We start from the raw sequence: 22,038 nt of genomic DNA, 5'->3' as shown, positions 1-22,038 counted from the left end.
AGGTAGAAAGAGCTTTGCACATCTCTAAATCCTGGCTTTCCTATCCCTTCTAAATTCCCACACAGTAACTACCCCAAGGCATCCTATTGCTCCTCCATAACAAAAAGTGAAATAAATGTACATTTTCTCCTAATTGGTTTTATTAATAAGAAAGGTAATCTCAATTCATTTTTACCTTGCTAGTGCCAAGTTTTAAAATTCAGCATTTATGGGCTTCCCTGGTGGCGCAATGGTTGAGAGTCCGCCTGCCGATGCAGGGGACACGGGTTTGTGCCCCAGTCCGGGAAGATGCCACATGCCGCGGAGCGGCTGGGCCCGTGAGCCATGGCCGCTGAGCCTGCGCGTCCGGAGCCTGTGCTCCGCAACGGGAGAAGCCACAACAGTGAGAGGCCCGCGTACCGCAAAAAAAAAAAAAAAATTCAGCATTTATAAGAAGCAACAGAATATTGGGGGGAAAAAGGCATCTCAACTTAAACATCTTTAGGGCAGAGGCCCTAGTTTGGGAGCTCAACTTTGCCACTTAGGAAAGGCTTTTAAACAAATTACAACATTGATCTACATCCCAGGGTAGTCAGGAAAGAAAAAAATTTTTAACCAAAGCATTGAAAAACACATGGGGAACATAAATGACAAACCGGCAGTCGTGCTGCTCCGCATACACATTCCATGTCAACGCTCACCTGCTCGGACCCAGCTCTTCTCTGATCCCTGGCAGCCCTGTGGTCTGTGCAACCCATTCTTACCTAGTGAACAAAGCCATCGAAGGATACGGGAAACGGGGCAGGAATTTACACACCCAGATATCCTGACTACACTCACTTTCTTTAACCTGCTAATTAAGAACTACATCTTGCACTTTACCTAAGATGAGTGTGTCACATTCCTGTACACAGATGTCACATTAATCTAAAAACATTGCCCATCACTTCTTTTCTCAAAAATCTTTAAAAGCTAGACAATGTTACAGGATAAAGTTCCAGCTCCTGAGCCAGAATTCAAGCTGACCAGTCTGCTTCAACTGAACCTGCCATTGCCATTGTGGAAGGCAGCTGGGGAAGCACAAGCTTTAGAATCAGACCTCAGGGAGCTGGAATTCCAGCTCTACCTCTTACTATTTGTGTGATCTTGAACAGGTTACTTATCTTTTTGATCATCTCTCTTTAAAACAACAGCAATACCTACTTCATAGCACTAGAAGATGGAAGAGAGAACATGGCATATGGCACAGAGTAGATGCTCAGTAAGCATCACTTCTTTCCCTAGCTCCAATCCAAAAGGTCGACTCTCTTCTCTTGAAAATTCTCCCCATCAACTTTCCACTAATTTCAGAGCCATGCTTTGTTTCAATGCCTAATTGAAATCTTTTCTCTTCTATGAAACTACCCTGGCTCATAATCATTTTCTCCTCTAAGCTTCTATAGTTCTTATAGTCTAAGTCAATGGATCTAAAATTTTTATTGTTCTCTTATGTGTCACTCCTCTTTCCCCGATGAGTCCACCAACCCAAGAGCAAAGTTTTTATCAATTGTCAAGCCAATAACAATTTAAGTGCTCAATGAAAAATACTTTGAAGATTCAGTTGCCTTGGGGTTGTCTACCAATAATGGTTGCCCTTCTGGCCCAATTAGGGGATAATACCACTTCCCACATACACTTGACCAAATCTCACCCGTATCTTGGAGAGTCTTTCCAAGGGTAATATTTATTGGGTAAATGAAAATGAAGCCTTAATCTATGTAGTCACAGGGGGACTCTCAGCCAAGCTGGCAGAGTCCAAGATGCTTTAATTCACTCCATGCATTCAACAGGTTTTTTTGAGCCCTTGCTTTGTGCTGCCCTTAATTCAGCATGGGAGACAGATTAAGAGCAATCTGGTCTCTACCTTTGATTAGCTTTCTGGAACCTGGACCATTTCTGATACATTAGAAACCCCTATTTCTGAAAAATCTCATCAGTGAAGGGATTCACTTTCTGAAAATATTACTTGGAGAAAAAAACAAACAGTAATACAGTCACTTGGGTTTTAACCTTGTGGCCTGTCCTAAGATGGCCAATTGACGTATGTGCACATAACGGATAGCTCAAAACAGCCCTGGAGATGGGATAATGACCCCTTCACCATTCCCAAGACCCTGTGGTCCAAACAGCAGAAACACCTGCATGGGGATAAAAGCAAGAGCTGGACTAAGGCAGCATTAAGCCCAATTCTCTCACTTAGTTAAGTTGTTTTACTCAGGTTCAAGTAATTATAAACCACATTCTCATAAAGACCACAGGAAAATGCAATAATCTCTCTTTAGAAACACTTGAAAACGTTCAGTTTCTTGAACTCTACAAACTACTGAATTCTTTAATAAGGTGGCATAAAACGTTGGCTGAAGTGTGGTCCTTTAGTCCTGGGTCACTTAAAAATACACTTTTAATACTTAGTGCACTTCAGAACAAGGGCAAGAAAGGAAAGGTAATCAAAGTAATAGAGTGCGAAGTTCATTTTCCTTTGTTTGAGTTGTGTGTGTGTGTTCTTGAAGGAGCCTGCACACAAACTACCACAGCTCCAGGTAAGAGCTGCAGAGCAGCCCGGGCGCGTCCAGGGGCTCGCACAGAGCCCACTCCCAGGACCGCTCGGACTTCGGGCTCCTCGTCGCACACCACAGCTCTGCACTTCCCCAGACGCTCGGCTCCATGTTCCCCACCCCTAACTGCGCGCCGCAGCGGAGCCGGGAAGTAGGGCTAGCCACGAGCGTCCGGAGGGCAGCCCCCAACAGCCCAGCTCGTCTGCGCCTTCAGAGGCCCCCGAACGCAAACACTCCCAGAGCTGGAACACCTCAGGGGCGAGGAGTGGTGAATAGCGGGAAAAGGGCTAGGACTGCAGCGGCAGGGCAGGGCGCGGCAGAGGCAGAGCCGGAACCGGCGGCCCTCCTGCCCGCCACCCGGCCTGGAGCAAGGGCACTGGGACAAGCAAGCAACCTCCCGGCGAGAAGACGGGCAGGGAAAGCCGGGGCGGCGGCCCGGACGCACTTACCTCTGCGCTCCCCAGCCAGGCTGGGCGCTCGCACGGATGGGGGCTTGACTGCAGCCGCGCAGCCCGGAGGAGGAGCCGCTCCGGGAGAGAGGGCGATCGTCGGGCGGGCATCCGCGCCCAGGGCTGCGGCCGGGCTGGAGGGAGAGGGAAGGGAGGGAGCACAGATTTGAGTGGAGGGGGGCGTGGAGGAGGTGTGCCTCCACCCGAGACAGAAAGGGTGGGCTGCTGGAGCCTGGCGGAGGGGGTGTGCTCGGAGGCTCTGGAGGGAACAAGAAAACCGCGCTGAGAGTGCGCAAAGGGGGAAGGGAGGGCGCTGGGGATGGGAAGACAGGGCTCGGGGGCGGGGTGAGGAGTTGGTCCTCAAACTGGACCGGCCCTCGCCTCGGACCATCCGACCTAGAATTGTCTGGGTCTGGAGCAAAACACAAGGGGGTCTGAAACTTTATGTCATTTTCTCATACACACGTGACCCCCCTGCAGTCCAGATGGTTTCAATCACTGGAGGAAAAAAGCGGCTCTGCTGGTATGCATGAAAAGCCGGAGCTGGGAGAGTCTGGGAAAAGCTGCCTGTACAGCCCGCCTGCCTTCAAACTAACCGATGAGCTCTTTCCGCTCTCCCAGCCCTAGGCTAGGGGAGCCCTGCAAAACCCAAAAAGACGCTAAAAGAAGCTACATTTGGTATTGCAGGAGTAGCGGAAGAACTCTGAAAGCACTAGGGTTCCAAGGCGTCTGGTCTGAACCGAAAGTTCTAAGGGCATTCTGAGAATTTGTTTTAAATACTCCATTAGCTTGCAAAACGAAAAACTGGAAAAGGGTGTCATTAAAGAAAAAGCAATGTAATACTAGCAGTGAGAATCTGTGATTTATTAGTGGAATTCTTAAAGAAATTGTTAACTCAGTATGACTATCCACTTGGAAAAGTATAATGCAAATCACTTAAAATCGAAACCCATACATACGTGGTGGGATGTTAGGAAGCCATGTAGCCCAATTTCTCATCCCATAAGTCACTATAAATAGAACTTAATGTTGAAATGCACAAATTGACTTTCACAAACCTAGTTACATTTTGTAGGAGCAAACGTATATGAATGACCATACCTGATTCGGGAAGATCCCACATGCCGCAGAGCAACTAAGCCCGTGCACCACAACTACTGAGCCTGCGCTCTAGAGCCCGCGAGCCACAACTACGGAATCTGTGTGCTACAACTACTGAAGCCTGCGCACCCTAGACCCTGTGCTCCTCAACAAGAGAAGCCACCGCAATGAGAAGTCTGCGCACCACAACGAAGAGTAACCCCCACTTGCCACAGCTAGAGAAAGCCCGCACTGCCAAAAATAAATAAATAAATATACTAAATAAATAAATAAAATTTTTTTTTTAAAAAAAAGAATGACCATAAACAGACTCTAAGGCCAAGACATGTTTCCAAAGCCCAAGCCAATTCAACTGTCACATACCCTAAAGAAGTACTTACTCAGTTGCAGGGCAAGCGTCAAAAATAATGGGGGGGAAAAATGGGGAGTTTAAGATATTGATACATCTTGAAGATAATTTAACTTGTTCTTGATCCAACAGAAAAAGTGGCAAGAACCAAACTGATAGTCTATTGTTCCTTTGCCAAAAAAGGATATTAACATGAATTACTAGTATTAATGCTTTATCTCAATAAAATTGGTGCCAGAGCATATGTTTGGCCTTTCTAGCAGAAGGCCTTACATAGTTGTCTATGTGTGAAAAATATGTCAGTCTTTGGTAAAGTGAATTGGTTCTACATAAGGAAAACCCAAGATTTTCATTTCTCTACTGGTAAACACAGGAGAAAACCTGAAACTAGGGAAATCAAAACAAGCTTTACTCCAAACTCAGAAAGTTCACTGACATGCTTGAACCCTTCAGGAGACTTGGGCTATCTGGATGGACTGAGCCTTCTCCAGTCTTCTCCAATCTCAGATTAGGGTGGTTCTACCATCCACAAGCAACAAGAGAAGTCATGTAGAAGAATCCTCAGGGAACACAAGCCACAAAATTTAACAATGCTCCAGGCAAATTCCACCTGCAGCTCCCAAGCTCTGTACAGAGGTACTTAAGTTTCCCACTTCCAAAACTATTAAAACTTCTATTAAAGTCTTGTTCTTCTTGTGCGTGACACCTGTAAAGAAAGCCAAGTCACTGGAAAGCATCAAGATGTTCTCTCTTCAGACCCAGGATAGTAACGTTTTTCATCTCTGGCAGCTACTGCTGCTGCTGCCTCTTACACGTGCTAAAGAAAAGTAAGAGAGCAATAATGACATACAAATAGTTGTTCTTTTTGTTTGCCAATGCTTTGCAAATTATGCATCAAACTTTTTTAACTCCTAAGAAAAACCTTAATTAGATATTCTCTTTCAGAAATAAAAGTAACATCCCTTAGCTTTTCTAAATATAGTCTTGAGTCTAAACTCCACTGATGTCAGTGTTAGTTCATCTTAATACTAGCCAAAGATTTATTAGAGACACTGACATCTGAAATGTTTTTAAAGCTATTTTAAATGGTATTAGTTTAGTGATTTGCATTAACCTAATGTCCACATCACTTGACAAAAAAAGCCAACTATGTATAAGGTGCTAAGGGAGGTATAAGCCCTATGAGGACACGGACTAGGCCTATCTTGCTAAAAACTGTAGCCTATGTGCCTAACACAGTGCCCAGCATGAAGAGGTGCACAATAAATATATGCTATTTGAATAAATGAAAGATAAATAAAAACACTCCTCATAAGGTTACAATTCAGTAGAGGCATGTGACTTGTAAACAACAGAATGAAATAACATCTTTAGAAAGGATACCAGCAACAAAAAGAGAGGAAGGAATAATTAGCATTAGCTGGGTTTGGATTTTAATCACAATATATATTCAGAAATGTGCAGAGACTGCTGCAAATAAGAAGCGTTTATAAGAAGAATTTGGTGTATTTCGTGCCTAATTTAGGGATCTCAGAGATACACTTTCCCATGTCCCCATTATTCAGTCCCCTCAACACAGAGCCAAGACAAGATTTGAGCATAAACATCCTGGCTCTAATTTGGATAGTATGAATGCTGTTCCTTTCATCCTCTCACATACATCTCCTCCACCCCCAAGCCATTTCCTCTGTACTGTCTTCTGTCAGTCTAATGAAAGTTTCCTAATCTTTAGAAGCAGTAGCTTTGGTTCTCTTTGTGTGGAGAAGTACAATACACTCTGATTACATGGTTATATTCCATACAGATGCCTGGCAACACATCTTATAGCTAAGGGTCTGTTTAATATTTTAACTTTGAGGGACTTATAATTCAACTATTTTGCCGTATACCAAAATAGCACTTGATGTCACAGAGATGGGCTTTACTTCCTTTTGCTATTTTAAACCCTGTGCTTGAGCATGGTGAGTAGTTTGGGTTTTCTGGTTCATGGATTTTGCTTTGGCATTTTTTTTTCCTTTGAGGAACAAAGGGCTTAAGATTTTCAAGGAAGTCTTTCAGGTGTACAGGTCTAGTACTCATGAAGCAGTTATTTCCTCCTAGGTACTCTGCCTATAATATTATATGTGGTCATTAAAAGGGCAATGGTGGCTTACTTATGCCACATGATCCAAATAACCAGGTTTCTCTAAGGCGGGCAACTGGAAAAGATGGTCGGCCCAGATGACCTTTAAGTTTTCTAGGTCATGCTCTTCCACATATCACTTCCTTTTTTCAAAAATTTTTGTTTTTAATAAAAATAGTATGTTTTGTTGAAACAGCTAAATTTAAATGCTGAAGACTGAAATCATCCTAAAACATTTTTTAAAGAAAATAATTACTAATCACTAATCCATAACCTCAACAAGTACTATTTAATCCAATCCTGCTTTCCATTCTCCCTAAATGTAAGTAGAGCCTCATTTCTAAAGCACCCCATATTTACCCTTGGAGTTTTTCCATAAGCTTTAAGACTTTGGGCCAGTTTTGACATAAAATAACCTCTGATCTGTAATCTCCAGGGGCCCAGCACACCTCAGAAATAGCTATCAAGAGTGCAAAGGGATGACCTTGTCACTCCCTTTGGCTTTTTACTTTCCTCTTTTCCAAGCCCCTCAAAAGGCGAATGGGGCTTACTTATATTCACACAGATGTTAACTAAGTAAGTAGTATGAATCCTAGCAACTAGTTTTTGCAGTCAGTAAAGCGTAATAGTGTGTACTAGATTACTAATTCCTACATCTCCTAACCCTTCAGAATCACATAAGAAGCTTGTCAGAAATACAGATTCTGGCTCCAGTCCCAGATCTACAGAATTAGAATCTCCAAATTTAAGAAACACTAGACTAAACTAATTCTAAGATCTTTGTCAGTTGTATGTATGGCAATTTTCCCTTAGAAGAAAGCCCCTCTATCACCACACATTCATACAGGCTTTCCTAAAGGAATCAATCAAGATATCATATGAATTGAAATAGAATATAGTTCTTTCCTTCACAGTAAGCAACATACTGGAGCACAGTTACCTTTACAGCCTAACTCTGAAAAAAAAAAAATCCTTAAACTGAATGCTTTAAAAAATTATTCCTACTACACATTGTTTACAAAAGTTTAAGAAGATTTTAAAATTGAGGAATTGATTGTAGGGGGAAAGAATTACAGAACCCAAAATTGTGTACAAAAATTTTTAACATTGTGACTTAAGAAAACACATTAAAAAAAATATATAGGGCTTCCCTGGTGGCGCAGTGGTTGAGAGTCCGCCTGCCGATGCAGGGGACACGGGTTCGTGCCCCGGTCCGGGAAGATCCCACATGCCGCGGAGCAGCTGGGCCCGTGAGCCATGGCTGCTGAGGCTGCACGTCTGGAGCCTGTGCTCCACAACGGGAGAGGCCACAACAGTGAGAGGCCCGCATACCACAAAAAAAAAAAAAAAATTATATATATATATATATATATGTAAGATATATACCTGGTTTAAAAACAGTATAAAAGAAAATATAAAAAAGTCTTCCTTCCCACTCTTATCCTCCAGTTCCTCTCTCTTCAGGCAATCACTGGAGTTTCTTGTATATTTTTTCAGAAATGTTCAAAGGGAATGCAAAATTATTTATGTGTGCATAATACATTTTTGAGAGGAGAGGTCCATATACTGTAACAGATTTTCAAAGAGGTTCATAATCTCAAAAAAGGTAAAAATCACCAGCAAGGCTAAGGGTTCAAGTTCTACCCCAGTGTATTGGTAGGATTAGCAGGATTCAACTTTCAGTTTGCTTGTGAATATTACTATGCACAATTCCAGGCTACAAAATAGCTTCAGCAAGCAATGTTGGTTAACGTACAGATATGGTTTAAAAATACCACATCTGTTTGTAAATAACCTCCTAATTTTATGTTTTTCTCAAACAATCCCTCCAATAAATAGTTCCTCCTGTTGACTGACTGACAATGAAAATCTGTAAGAAATTTCTGGCATATACATACACAAAGACAGTAGATATTTTTCTCTCACAACCTGAAATTTTTCTATTGGGATAAAATAAAGATTTTATTTATATCTACACAGAATTTAAGGGGGAAGATTAACAGTATTCCTGGTAGATATAATTAACATATGTTTGGGGTTATTAATAAAGATCTTAAGAACCTATCCTTTAAGATATAAATTAATTTTGTCAAGATAGTAAATCTCCTTTGGATTTCAGTGATTATTACTTTCTTAAGTGTTTTAACTGGGATTTTAACATAAAATTACAAATAAGTTATTAGTTTGTTAAAGTATTTAAGGGATAATGGAACTGAACTACTTCACTTATCTCCTTTTTCATAGTAGAATCTATTTTCCTTGCCTAAATAGTGCCTTTCACTCTCCCCTTCCAAAGTACATGAAAGATACAGTACCTAAGAGCAAGGTGTTTTTTCTATAATCAGCTTACAGAAAGGTTCAGTCAGACCTAAGTTCATTTCTTTTCTTGTTCTATAATGTTGTTTGGGGTTTTATTCCAAATACTAGGCTATTTAGTATTTATTTAAAGAAAGTATTAGGATAGCTTGACTGATGATGCTGGGTGGGCTGGACCTGACAGAGAATAAGATGAGATGCCAGGTGCTCATTAGATGGATTAGAGACAAGAACAGGCTCAGAAAGCCTGGCTTAGACAGCCTTATATCGAAGAAATATCTCTACATTAAAGAATGACTTGCCCTTGTCACTAAGTTCACTGAATTTTGCCCAACAAGCATCCCCGAAATAAGAATTATAAGAATGTAGTATCTTCTAGTCCATATTACTTGCAAAAAAAGAACCTATAATAAATAAGAAAAAATGATTATATAAATATAGCTATTTATTCACTCAACAAGTGTTTATTAAACACCTGCAATAAACTGATTTTGATCACAGGGAATAAAAGAGAAATAAATTGTACAAGCAAGTTTATAATCTAGTGAGGAAGGTAAATATATGTAAACAACTAGTCAGAATAAAATAAGTGGTATAAAAGAGACAATGAGGAGGAAATATAGAAATTTGCAGAAGTAGTAGAGATTCTTACTGAGAAATGAGGGAGAGAGGGCTGGAACTGAACCTTAAATGATTGTTAGAATTTCCATTTCAATAAATAGAAAAGAAAGGGAGATAATTCAAAACCAAAGGAATTGCCTGAGCTGTGAAACAGTAGCTTTAGGAACAATGACCGGTCCTCATTTGACTACAGTAACACAGACTAAAAATGTAGATTCAGTGGAAAACAGTTTGGCAGTTCCTGAGAAAGTTAAACACAGAATTACCCTATGACCCAGCAATTCCACTCCTAGGTATATACCCCAAAGATTAAAAACAGATGTTCAAATTAATACTTGTACATGAATGTTCACAGCAGCACTATTCATAATAACCAAAAGGTAGAAATAACCCAACTGTCCATCAACAGATGAATGGACAAACAAAATGTAGTATATTCATATAATGGAATATTATTTGGCCACAGAAAGGAATGAGGTATTAATACATGCTACAATGTGGATGAGCATTTAAAACACCATATAAGTGAAAGAAGCCAGACACAAAGGTCACTATATTGTATGATTTCTCTGAACTATCCAAAACAGGTAAATGTATAGAGACAGAAAGAAAACTAGTGGTTGCCGGGGGCCAGGGTGAGGGAGAAATGGGTATAAGGACTCCTTTGGGGGTGATGAAAATGTTTTGGAGCTATAGACAGAAGTGATGGTTGCACAACACTGTGAATGTAATTAATGCCACTGAACTGCACATTTTAAAATGATTAACTTTTATGTTGTATGAATTCCACCTCAATTTTTTTTTTAAATGGTAGATTAAAGGTCGGTGGTACATACTACTAGTGCTTACTAATATTCTTCCCAGTCCCCAGAAGTTTATATCATCCAGTCACCCTACAGTTACGCAGGGCCATGGGGCTGTTTTAGCAAACAGGCTATGAGCAGAAGCAACACATGTCACTTCCTGGCCAAAGTACTGAAGAATGGGTAAGAGAAGAGAGGCCATGCCTCTCTCCCCTGCAAAGCCCTGTGAGACAATGGAGAAGACTGTGTCCCTGAATAAATGAGGGCCTCCCTATTGGCCCACGCTGGACATGTCGTATGAGTAAGAAATATGCTTTTGCTATCTTAAGTCACTGAAATTTTAGGGGTTGTTACTGCAGTGTAAACTAATCCTACTCTGACTAATATAGGGTCAGATCCAGGAAGACCATGAGAACAATATTAAGAAATTTTAATCTTATTCTGAAGGGCGTAGAGAAACAATATTTTTGAGGAGAAAAGTGACATGATGTGTACTTGAGGAAAATAATTCTGGATGCAATGTGCTGAGTAAAGTATGAATAAAAGCAGTCCTCAACCTCTGGTGCACATCAGAAATCACCTGAGGAGAACTATAGTCATCTTCTAATTTCTTTATATTTCTGTAAAGAATAAAATATTTGTCCTCTGGGGAAAAAAATCATCCGAGGAGGTTTTCAAAATGCAATGCTCTGGTCCAGGGTGTCTCTAGATATTCTGAACCAGAATCTCTAGAGGTAGGGTCTAGGCACCTATAATTGAAACAAACTCTATGGGAAATTCTAGACTACAGGTTAGAGCCAAGGAGGAGATGTCTAGTCCTAAAATGACCAAGTTTACACGTTTAGTGATTTCAAATAAACAGTATAACAAAATAACTATTTTCTTGACAAATGGAATGATAAATGTTTAGGGAGTTTCTGTTAAAATACTAAGTTATTGAAAGGTTACTCACATTAACATTTGTATATTGCTACTAAGAGCTGAATAAAGAATGTTCATTTGGTATGCAGGGATTTAAGCTTTTGGGGCTTTTTGTTTAGTTTAGTTTTGGTTTGATTTTTCTTTTTAAAACCATGCCACAATGCCAAATCTTACATTTTTTCTTTTTCCTGTTGAACTGATGCTACATTAAGATATAGGCACAAACATCTCCTAAGTGTTTTAAATCCATCCAATTGTTTGAGAAGGCATAGGTGCTGGGCCAAAGAAGCCAAAACATTAGAGCTAGGAATTTTGATGAAGATAATAATTGCTTACAGACCAGCTTGTTTTAACTTGCTGAACAAAGAACACAATTTTATACCACACTTTCATCACAGGCTTTTTCTCTGCATAATCACTACTATACATAATGAGCATTTAGAAAAGGGAGATTATTTACAGGTTAAAGAGTAAGGAAGTTATCAGTTAGATTCCACCATCTTCAAAATTTCACTTACTCAAACTTTACATTAATTAAAAAAACTTTTTTTGCTGGCCTAAGCACTGTTTTGAATCTTTATAACCCATTTGTTTAGTGTGCACAGCAAAAATCTAGGAACAAAGACACTGTTAATTTCCAGTTAATTTCCCTGAATGGTTCTATAACCTTGTATAGGTCAATAATTTCTTTGTGCCTTAGTTCTTTTCTAGGACATTTCTATATAGCAATACAGTTCCATCTTTCTCACATCTGAAAGCTGTATTCAGGCTCTGTGCCTATGTCAGGAGTTATGCCCTCACTCCTTCTCCCATTCAGTTACTTCTATCACTTGCAGACCCCATAATTCAATACTCAACCAATATTTATTAAGGGCTTAATCCAGGACAGGCAATGCAGTGAGGGTGGGGATGAGTTCAGTCCACAAAGAACAGTGATGCTAGTTTCCTGACTAATAGAATGGATGTCTCAGTCATTTTGCTTGTTTCATCCTGATTCTGGATTTCCTATTCTTTACTTCCTCTGGAATATGTAGCTGGAAGTCCTGAAAATCAAGGTAGTATAAATTCTGAGTATCGGGTTAAGGCAGTCACTCAGTGATCAGATGGTTATAGGGCCACACAGTCCAGAAGTCAATATGGTTTCAAGACACAGATTAAGAAGTCACGGAAGGGACCAAAGCCACCAATTCACAAGGCCAAGATAACTCTTTGTTTGTGGTACCAGTGGTGACCCTAGGTTTGCTCAGTCTTTTTGCCCTTACAACTCCAGCCTCTAAGGCAGAACTCTGTGGACCTCAGCAAGCTATGTAGATTTCTGATTCCCTTAAAGCAGGGAGCCATTCATCTCAGCACCTAAGCCTTCAGTATCAGTGTGCGAAAGCAGGGTCATGACTTCCAACTAAGTCTGAAATCTTGTAAATTACAGAGAGAAAGGAGGGTGGGAAGTGAGAGACCTATGTCGTCCAGATGTATAAAGGGTCAGATTCTAATGGTAGACCTTAAGTTTGAGACTCCAGACCCTGGACATGTGCTCATTATTCCCCATCTACCCATGCCACTGGTGTTCGTATGTCAATCTCTTATACTCTGTCTTTGATCTGTTGCTTGCCCTGAGGCTTGCCATTCAGAGGCTATCTGATTCTGATCCATGGCCTTGTTCTGATCTTGGATCATGGATATGCCCAATCTCAAACACTTATCTGGCTCTGGATCCCTAGCCCAGGCCTGATCACAAACTTTATTCTCTTGCCACCTATGCTCATGGCACTTATTTCAGTCTCACCACAGTTTCTTGTCCTCCTTCCGCATACATTGTTGCCTATAGTTTGGGGCTGGCTAGAATTTTAGAATCCTTTCTAGCTCATTCCGGCAGGACAAAGGAGGTAAGTAATAATTAGTTTATTTAACAACAGTGTACAGAGAAGACCTAAATTTGCTCACATTTAACTGTAGTATGTACATCACGTAATTATACCTTTCTGTATCTCAAATTTCTCTCTTTAAATTAATACATTTGCCATCACATTCCCTCAAAGATATATTTATACTTAATTAAAGTAACATGTATTCTGAGGTTATAATAAAGCTATACATAATATGCTCCTGCATTCCTAACTGTAAAATGAGTATTAAGAACATTTAGAAACAAATTGGCTCCCTAAAAGGAATAAAAATTTTGAGTAATTTATTTTAAATATAGTACAGCCCACTTTACAAAATATTTCTGAAATGTTACATAAAAAGAAAAATATTATAAATGAATTAAGTAGAACATATTATTCAGAAGAAATTCAATGGTGGGTTCTTTTTCTTAGTGAGGAAAGATTTTGGAAATGTTATCAGTTGTCCCATAATTTAATAAGTTTTACATATTCAGATATAATTGCATTGAGTTTTCTGAAAGAGATTTATCTTAACAATCTTAGGGGAAAGGAATATTCTAAGTACATTTTATTGGGTTAACTCAGTTAAAGGCTTTGATTTTCCTAGTAATTCCTAGGGAATTACTAAAACAGACGCATTTTTCTTTTAAAGGCACAAGAATTCTCATTGTGCTAGTATAAAGAGTAGATTCTAAAGTGTTATATAAAGTATGCTTCTAAAATTTAAAAGAGTTAAAGGAGATTCCTCATCTCAATTCCTAGGAGATGCTGTATCTGGAAAGGGTAAACAGAAGCAAATAGTTTCCTGAAATTGTGCCAAGGCTACATGTCAACTGCCTGGCAGGAAATGCTTTTGGAGGGCCTAGATAAACAGACTATCATCTTTTTTTGGAAAAATCTTCTTCTTTGACTTCTTACAAAGCAAATGTACTGAGTCTAACTAGCATCATGAACACAATAAGCAGAAAAGGGCACAGAGGATTTTTAAATGATGGTATCTTTAGAATCTCTAACAAGTGATCTGTCCTTCACTTTTAACATACATGGACCTCACTGCTCAACAAGCATATACTCAGTACATGGTTGTTGAAATTTGCTGGTAAATTAAATCTTATCTTTCTATTAATTTTCATCATGATTTTGGTGAAGCTTTATCTTACAAGAAATTTTCATTTAGCAGCAGCTCTAAATACTTTAGCAATATACAATGATAAGATTTTCTTGCATTTATATAGCAATTAATTTTTCAAAATATTTTACATCCATTATCTTAATTTTTGTTCTAACATTTTATTTTACAAGTGCTAGCATTGATGCTAAGCTAGCATCTAACTAACATCTCATGAGATGTCAGTACAAAAATTAAATCAAAGATTAAGTTAGAGGACCAGACCTAACCTATTTGTCTGAAATATTTTCTAGTACATTTCCTTCTGTCCCCACTATGTACCAGATAATGGATCCAAAAATCCTACTGTCATATCTACTAAAATAAACCTTTGATCTCACCTCACTTTCTTAAACTGCAAAAAGCATGATGAGGATCTAGGTGTTGACTCAGAACACCTACTATCAGCTAGAGAAATCTCCTGCCTTGTATACAGTCTAGTCAGCATTTTTGTACCTCCTCTCTCCACCAGCCTACCTGTTCTGTTCTGCTACAATCCCATCACCCATCTTCTCTTCTGCTTTTCTCACACTGAAAGCATCCTATGCCCCACTCATCTTATGCCGAATCTTACGCAGTCCACAACCCAGAGCAAAACTTCCCTAGCCCAAGTAACAAAGTAATATGAAATGTGGCATACCTCTCTACCTGCCTGCCTTAACCTGTAGTCAGGGCGCCTCAGATAACAATTTGAGCCACTGCAACTATGAGGTCCTTCTCCATATTCTACAGCCACCAGCCATTACTTCCAATATCCACCCAATCTGCTCCTTCCCTCCTAAACAGAACATCTTTACCTTAGTTACTATTGGGCCTCATGGGAAAAAACAAAACAAAACAAAACTTTGTGTGTAGACCATTTTATGCACTCTCCACAAAATGCGAAGGGATGGTATGTGACTGGAAAAAAGAGTCACAAAACTGAAAGATACAAATATTTGAGGGTAAATAGTACATTTTAAATGATATAGTCACCCTATTATTTCTTTAAAATCTTAATTTATTTCTTAAAATAGGGTATACCTATAATTATAATTAGGTAAACTTAGTACAGACCAGGAAATATACGTAAAGTTTTCTCTAGGACTGGTATAAAACTAACCCTAGAAATTTGGTTTCCTACCCCACTTGTTAGAGCTTCCGGGAATGGAAATACATCCAAACATCAATACAGAACAGAGGCTTAATAAATGACCACTGAACAAATAAAGAAATATTGATGGAATGAATAAACATAAATTTCATCCTAAAGAATATGTAAAAGTAAATCTTAAGAGAGTTAAGAGTTATTAGGAGTTTGGGATTAACATAAACACACTACTACATATAAAATAGATAACTGGGACTTCCCTGGTGGCACAGTGGATAAGACTCCACACTTCCAATGCAGGGGGCCCGGGTTCGATCCCTGGTCAAGGAACCAGATCCCACATGCATGCCACAACTCAGAGTTCTCATGCCACAACTAAGGAGCCCCCGTGACGTGACTAAGGAGCCCACCTGCCACAACTAGGAGCTGGTGCAACCAAATAAATAAATAACTATATTTTAAAAAAATAGATAACCAACAAGGACCTACTATATAGCACAGGGAACTATACTTAATATTTTTTAATAATCTATAAGGGAAAAGAATCTCAAAAAAATAGATATATATGTATGTATAACTGAATCACTTTTCTGTATATCTGAAACTAACACAACATTGTAAATCAACTATACTTCAATTAAAAAAAGAGAGAGAGTTAAAAGAGTTATATTTTAAAAGGTTAGGAGGGTTATAAAATTGGAAGGGAACAGGGAGATCAATATATTAATTTTTAAAAAGCAGCTGGGTCTGTGAAGATATACTGTGTCAGTCTTTCGGACATTAAAATTCCACATTGGCATGTATTTTTCATTTGCCCCAAATACAAAGAATATTTCCCTTTCATGGGATTTTTTCCATGATGCATTTGTTTTCTGGAATCATACCTAGATTTCCAGCCTGGTGCAGGTACCTCTCAAGGTCGCCAAACTGGAAGTAACCTCTACCACTCTCAACTCCCCAGACATTGTTCTATGCTACCTATCAAGTTCCACTGTACATCACGGTTACTCAGTCCTCATGTTTACATAGTACGTACCTCCACTCTTAGATTATAAACTTCTCAAAAACAATGACTTTCTTACTCATTTCTTCTTCTCCTCACAGCAAACTGTAAATGTCTATTCAATGTATTTAGAAAGGGCTTACAATTCGTTAAATTACTGTTATCAACATTCATCCAATAAAAGACTAGAACATAAAAAAAAAAAACCCTCCACACTGGGAACACTTCCAGAATGATAGACTGAGGAGATTGACAAATCATCTATCCAAAAAGCCACATTAAAATAATACAAAATTATCAAAACAATCATTTCAAGATTTTGGGGGGGAAATTAACCAGAGGTACACAACAAATTGAAAAGCATTATTTAAAAGAACAACAACAACCGAACCTCTGTTAAGAAAAGTAGGGATCTGGGGCATCAGAGTCTGTTCTCATTCCCTATTCCCTACCCCCAACTCCAACATGATGATTCTATCAGGACAGGACAAGCCATGAAAACCAGCAGCTCTGCTGCTTGGAGGGTGATGGCTTAATTTGGTGTCCAGAGTATTGTCGGAAACAAATGATCTTAGAAAATAAGTGGTAAACGATCACCAAAAATTAATATTACAGCTGGCTGAGACTGCAGCACTGGTTGGGGCAAGCAATAGAGCAGCCAGAAATTTAAGTGAGACCCAGGGAACAGTCGTAGTAGACCTTGATAAGCTCTCACGTATCCGTGGTGGTCTGGAAGGTGTGCCCATGTCCAAGGTTATGCACTGGCTGAATGTGAGGCCTTGCATATACAGAAAATAAAAGTCACAGCAGACTTGACTGAACTTTAAATGTGTTGCTCAAGTCATACACAGATACTCAGCAAAGGGTAAAGCCAAACTAGGCTCAAGATATTTAAGTACAACCTGTTACCAATCATTAGCTGACCACTAAACTATGCTGACAATCCCTAGGAAGTCAGGCTTAAAAATAAAAACAAGAATTAAAAGAAAAAAAAACTGAGGAGACACATCAGTGGCCACACATTGCAGGGGAAACAGACTCTACAGACTTAGTCCAGGCAAGTTACCAAACAGCCAACAAACAACAGTAGCAGCAACAACCCCTGGTGAGGGGGAAGATCAGAATCGAGAGTTGCTATATTATCTAAAACAGAGGTCAGCAAACTATAGTCCACAGCCCAATTATGGCCCATTGCCTGTTTTTTTTACATAAAGGTTTTTTTGGAAGACATCTATGCTCATTCATTTACATATCACCTATGTCTGCTTTCCCACTACAACAGCAGAGTTAGTTAGTTACAACAGAGACCACATAGCTTGCAAAGCCTAAAATATTTACTGTATGGTCCTTTATAGAAAACATTGGTTGGTCCCTGATCTAAAATGTTCAGTTTTCAACAAAAACTATGAGACATACAAATAAATAGGAAAGGGAGGCCTATATACAGAAAGAGGACACACTTAATAGAACCTGGCTCTGAGGGGGCCTAAATGTTAGACTTAACAAAGATTTCAAGGCAGCTGTTATAAATATGTTCAAAGAACTGAAAAAATAAACAAGTTTTTTAATTAAAGTATGACAACAACTCAATAGAGAATATCAATCAAAAGATAGAGATTATAAAACAAAACAAATGCCAGAGTTGAAAAGCACAGTAACTGAAATGAAAATTCACCAAGGGATTCAACAGCAGATTTGAGATTGCAGAAAAAAAGAATTAGTGACCTTGAAGATATATCAATAGAGATTATCCAATCTAAAGAAAAGAAAGGAAAAACGATGAAGAAAAATAAACACATACTAACATATGTGTAAGGGGAGCCCCAGAAGGAGGAGAGAGAGAGAGAAGGGCAGGAAAAAAAGGCCCCAAACTTCCCAAATATGAGGAAAAACAATCTACCCATTCAAGAAGTGTAATGAACTCCAAGTGCAATGAACACAAGAATCCACAAAAAACCTACTAGTACCAGCAAATGAATTCAGCAAGGTCACAGGACACAATATCAATATGTAAAAATCAACTATATTTCTATATACTAGTACATAATCTGCAAATAAAATCAGGAAAACAATTCTACTCCCAATGACATAAAAAATTAAGTATTTAATACATTTGTTAAAAGAAGTGCAAGAGTACAGTAATAGCTATACAACATTGCTGAGAAAAACCTAAAAAAAAAAAAACTGAAATACACAGATGTTCCGTTTTCATGAACTCAAAAACCTAATGTTAAGATTACAATTCTTCCTAAATTGATCTATAGATTCAGTACAATCTCTATCAAAATCCTAATAATTATGCATAAGCTGATAAGCTGAATTTAAATTTTATGGAAATACAAATGACCTAGAATACCAAAACAATTTTTAAAATTAAGAACACAGTTGATGGATTCATAGCTGCCAATTTCCAAACTTACTAGAAAGCTATAATAATCAAGACAGTGTGATACTGACATAAGGACAAACACAGATCAATGGAACAGAATTAAAAATCCAAAAGCTGATCCTTATATTTAATTTGTTAAATAATTGATATTTAACAAAAGTGCCAAAGCAATTTAATGAGAAAAGGATAGTCTTTTCAACAAATGGTACTAAGATAATTGGACATCTGCATGTAAAGAGAAGAATAAAGACCCTTACCTCATAACACATACAAATGAATGCAAAATGGCATAAACCTAAATGTAAAAACTAAAATATAAAGCTTTTAGAAGAAAACATAGGGAAAAAATTTTCAAGACCTTTGGTTAGGGAAAGATATATTTAGATATGACACCAAAAATATTGTGCAATCCATAAAAGAAAAAAATTAATAAGTTGGACTTCCATCAAAATTTAAGATGTTTGTGCTTCAAAAGACACTATTGTGAAAATGAAAGCCATGACTGGGAGAAAATACTTATAAATCATATGACTGATAAAGAATTCTTGTTAAAAATAAGAACTCTTGGGCTTCCCTGGTGGCGCAGTGGTTGAGAGTCCGCCTGCCGATGCAGGGGACACGGGTTCGTGCCTGGGTCTGGGAAGATCCCACATGCCGCGGAGCGGCTGGGCCCGTGAGCCATGGCCGCTGAGCCTGCACGTCCGGAGCCTGTGCTCCGCAACGGGAGAGGCCACAACAGTGAGAGGCCCACGTACCGAAAAATAAAAAAAAAAATAAGAACTCTTATAACTCAATTTAAAAAAAACAATTAAAAAATGGAGCAGAAGATTTGAATAGACATTTCATGAAAGAAGAAATAGGAATAGCTAATAACCGCAAGAGAACATGTTCAACATCATTAGCCATTAAGGAAATGAAAATTAAAATCACAATGAGATACTACTTCACACCCATTAGAATGACTATAATCAAAAAGACAATAACAGGGACTTCCCTGGTGGTCCAGTGGTTAAGAATCTGCCTTCCAATGCAAGGAACACAGGTTCAATCCCTGGTTAGGGAACTAAGATCCCACATGCCGTTGGGCAACTAAGCTAACGCTCCGCAACTACTGAGCCCACGCACTGCAACTACTGAGCCCATGCACTCTGGAGCCCATGCGTCACAACTAGAGAGCCCACATGCTGCAACTACTGAGGCTGCATGCCACAAGTAGAGAGCCTGTGAGCCGCAACTACTGAACCACGTACTGCAACGAGAGATCCTGCACGCCGCAACTAAGACCCGACGCAGCCAAATTGAAAAAAAAAAAGACAATAACAAGCACTGAGGAGGATGTAGAAAAACTGGAACCTTCATCCATTGCTTGTGGAAATGTAAAATGGTACAGCCACTCTGGAAAACAGTTTGGCAGTCTCTTAAAATGTTAAACATAAATTTACTGTAGCACCCAGCAATTTAACTCCTAAGTATCTCCCCAAGAGAAATGAAAACCTGTATCCACACAAAGTCTTATACCCAATCTTTTATAGCAGCCTTATTCATAACAGCCCCAAGCTGGAACAACTGGTAAATGGATAAACAAAATGTAGTATATTAATATAGTGATGCAATATTATTCAGCCATAAAAAGGAATGAAGTACTGATACATGCTACAATATGGATCATGCTAAGTGAAAGAAGCCAGACAAAAAGGTCACATATTATATGATGCATTTATAGGAACTGGACAGAAAAGGCAAATTTATAGAAATGGAAAGCAAAATAGTGTTCACCTGGGTCTAGGGGTGGGAGCTAAGACTGACTGCACATGGTGGACACTAGGGTTCTTTTTTAGGTCATGAAAATGTTCCAAGACTGGATTGTGGTGATGATTGCATAAATTAACTAAAATTAAAATAAATTAACTGAATTGTATACTTCGATCAGGTGAATTTTATATATAAATTATGCCTCAAAGTAGTTTTTAAAAAACTCTACATGGATTCCAACTATTTATACCTTCCGAAATTACTATTCCTTTAATCTCTGATGTTTTTAAAATGACAAAACTTTTCACTAATCATTCCTGCTCTGCAATCAATTTTTTAACTTCCAGTTAATTTTTAACATTTTGTGAAAGCTAATTCTCAGAAGTTGGTTTCATTTTCTTTAATCTATATAATTGAGATGACAATTTTGATGAGCTTCTTTCATTCCCCAATAACCCAATGAGTTGATGTAATCAGGCAAAATGAATGATCTAATGACTCACTCAGTCATGATATAATGACTGTAATACTACTTTACAAAGCTATAATGATTCTAAAGCTCTCTAAGTCTCCTGAAGAAATAAAAATACCACCTGTCAGATAAAATGATTTATACATTCTTCGGTATGTACAGTATAAATCATTGTCTAACTGGCATGACACCCACTTTTGCATCCTACGTTTTTAACCCTTTTTTGCCCCCTCCACATAGAGAAAAAGAATTTACACTGCTCTTCACTAGATTTGTTTTTTGTCCTCAAAAAGTCCCAAATACAGCATCAATCTCTTTCCTCAGATCTCAGGAATAAAGACTTCCTCCAGTCATCTATTCCCCCAAACATAGGCAAATAACTTCTATGTGTTCTCTGTAATGAATTTACCCTTATGAAGAGAGAAATCATGGAAGACTTATACCAATGGTTTCTTTCTTCATCAATGATCAGATACATTCCTGATTATATGCCCTCCCTCTATTTGTTGGTCCATTTCTAAGTCTCTACCAGTAGCTTTCAGGAGTACCTGGCTTGGGCTGTGTTTGATTCACAAGGGTCCTGATGGCAGGTCATGTTCCATCATTTTTTTCCATCCAATCTTAAAAAAGAGAAAAAGGATTCACTCAATCTGTGGCTTACAGTACAAATGTTGAAATTATTTTTAAATATATATATATATATTTATAAACATAAAGACAAACACAAAGATTTAATTTCATGTCAGTCTTCAGGCTTCAGTTTCATTCCAAGCAACTTCTTTCCCATATATTTCTAAATGTTAAATTCTGGAAAAATTAGTTACAACTGAATATTCATTGAATTCATTAAAGTGTATGTATGTGGATTTTTTTTTTCTTTTTTTTTTTTTTTTTTGCGGTACGTGGGCCTCTCACTGTTGTGGCCTCTCCCACTGCGGAGCATAGGCTCCGGACGCGCAGGCCCAGCAGCCATGGCTCACGGGCCCAGCCGCTCCGCGGCATGTGGGATCCTCCCGGACCGGGGCA

General features: G+C 38.7%; 1 protein-coding gene across 2 annotated transcripts in view; it reads right to left on the bottom strand.

Moving 5' to 3' along the window:
- DENND2B (DENN domain containing 2B) overlaps nucleotides 1–22,038 on the bottom strand; it is a 176,654-nt gene that overhangs the window by 152,133 nt on the left and 2,483 nt on the right. Inside the window, exon 2 of one of the 2 annotated variants that reach the window (XM_089915191.1) lies at nucleotides 21,561–21,632. The gene's annotated coding sequence lies outside the window, so the exon portion shown is untranslated. Of the gene's footprint in view, nucleotides 1–3,022; nucleotides 3,520–21,560; nucleotides 21,633–22,038 lie in introns of those variants that run through there. The other variant, XM_089915193.1, reaches the window with a different exon arrangement.

The sequence above is a fragment of the Delphinapterus leucas genome, chromosome 7, assembly GCF_059928025.1.
Source record: "Delphinapterus leucas isolate spDelLeu-1000000601 "Yukka" chromosome 7, BTC_Dleu_Yukka2, whole genome shotgun sequence".
In the NCBI taxonomy this organism is placed as follows: Eukaryota; Metazoa; Chordata; class Mammalia; order Artiodactyla; family Monodontidae; genus Delphinapterus; species Delphinapterus leucas.
The sequence above is the reverse complement of the archived record's forward strand: the minus strand, read 5'-3'. Positions and strand labels throughout refer to the sequence as shown.